This window comes from Oratosquilla oratoria, chromosome 10 (assembly GCF_046742065.1).
Source record: "Oratosquilla oratoria isolate Oo_2021 chromosome 10, ASM4674206v1, whole genome shotgun sequence".
Taxonomy (NCBI): domain Eukaryota; kingdom Metazoa; phylum Arthropoda; class Malacostraca; order Stomatopoda; family Squillidae; genus Oratosquilla; species Oratosquilla oratoria.
In genome coordinates this window covers 3,142,045-3,144,544 of record NC_134786.1, presented here as the reverse complement: position 1 = coordinate 3,144,544, position 2,500 = coordinate 3,142,045, and positions in this window count along the sequence as shown.

Sequence of the window (2,500 nt, the reverse complement as noted above, 5' to 3'; positions counted from 1 at the left end):
TTGTATTGTATTGTATTGTATTGTATTGTATTGTATTGTATTGTATTGTACTGTACTGTACTGTGTTATATTTTTTTCTGAAAATAATGAAAACTGGGGATCTCTAAATCCACTTATCACGTGTTTTAATGAAGAGTTTTTATTTCATCTGACGCCTTACGATCATATTCATCCAAAGAAAAATTTCAAGTATTTCTGTAGAAGCTCTATGCCTCCCTGAATATTGCCTTTGACCCGAGCAGTGGGGCGGGAGACGGGGGTATACCTTCAAGTGGCGATAAATGGAGTTAGTGTGGGTGTGTTGACTGGGAGAAGGCGTTATCACATTGGTCTATTTTACCTCCAACACTTTTTTTTTTTCGCCGTAAAATCAGTAAGGCCAAATATTTTGCTTTCTCGACAATTTACATAGAATGTCATATCATATGCTGTTGGTATTTTTTATTGATTTTTTCTCCAGCATAACAGATTCCTTCCAAAAAACTGCACGCTGTAAATCTGCTCCTAAAGTCGGAGGAAAAATAGCCCAGTGTGATACCGCATAATAGGTGTATGTTTTGATTCAGCTACCCCTTATACTAAGCGGAAAAGGATTTGTTGTGGTTTTATGTACATACATTATTATCTATTTATGTATGTATTGCATGTACGTACATATATGTTTGTATGTATGTATGTATGTATGTATGTATGTATGTATGTATGTATGTATGTATGTATGTATGCATGTATGTGTGTATTTAAATATGTGTATATGTATGTATGTATATATGTATGTATGTATGTATGTGTTTAAATATGTGTATATGTATGTATGTATGTATGTATGTATGTATGTATGTATGTATGTATGTATGTATGTAAGCATGCAAGCATGTATGTATGTATGCAAGAATGACCACTGGGAAAGAAAAATTTAACGAGGCAAAGCGCTTTCATGTATTTACATTTTCAGTACAAAGTACTTTGCACTGAAGATGTAAATACACGAAAGGACTTTGCTTCGTTATATTTCTCTTTCCCAGTGGTCACTCTTGCATAACTGAACACAAGTTACCAGTGTTTCTCATTAGCGTTTGTATGTATGTATGTATGTATGTATGTACGTACATACATGTGTGTGTATGTATGTATGTATGTATGTATGTATGTATGTACGTACGTATGTATGTATATGTGTATGCATGTGTGTATGTATGCATGCATGCATGCATGTATGAATGTATGTATGTATGTATGCATGTATGTATGTATGCATGTATGTATGTATGTATGTATGTATGTATGTATGTATGTATGTATGTGTATGTATGTATGCATGTATGTATGTATGTATGTATGTATGTATGTATGTATGTATTTATGTATGTGTGTATGTATGCATGTATGTATGTATGTATATGTATGTATGCATGTATGTATTTATATGTATGTATGCATGTATGTATGTATTTATATGTATGTATGTATGTATGTATATGTGTATGTATGTATGTATGTATGTATGTATGTATGTATGTATGTATGTATGTATGTATGTATGTATGTATGTATGTATGTATGTATGTATGTATGTATGTATGTGTGTGTATGTATGTATGTATGTATGTATGTATGTATGTATGTATGTATATATGAATGTATGTATGTATGTATGAAAAAAGCTGGAGTCCGGGGACCATAATGGTGGAAACGTAGAAAACACCAGACTCATAAGTAGGTAATTCATTCCCGACGTTTCGAGTCCCGGACAGGACTCGAAATGTCGGGAATAAAATACCTACTTCTGAGTCTGGTGTTTTCTACGTTTCCACCAGTATGTATGTATGTATGTATGTATGTATGTATGTATGTATGTATGTATGTATGTATGTATATATGTATGTATGTATGTATGTATGTATGTATGTTTGTATGTATGCATGTATGCATGCATGTATGTATGTATGTATGTATGTATGTATGTATGTATGTATGTATGTATGTATGTATGTATGTATGTATGTATGTATGTATGTATGTATGTATGTATACATGTATGCATGTATGTATATATGTGTGTATGTATGTATGTATGTATGTATGTATGTATGTATGTATGTATGTATGTATGTATGTATGTATGTATGCATGTATGTATATATATATATGTTATGTATGTATGTAAGGTATGTATGTTTATATGTATGTATAAACTTGTGTATTTATGTTTGTATACATGGTTTGTGTATATGTCCCTTCATCTGATCTCCTTTGGGGCCTTATTGAAACCAACTGGCGGGGATGATGTTTGCTGTGTTGTTCTCTGTTTACCCTAAAGGCATTATCGCACTGGGCTATTTTTTCCTTCAACTTTCGATTAATCAGTGCTACCTCCCCCCCCCACCTCCTGTCCTTCTGTCGCCGTAAAATCTCTATGTCAATCTACTTTATTTTTTCAACAAAAACATGTGAAAAAAATCGTATACTGTTGGAAAATTATTTTCCTCCGTCATATCAG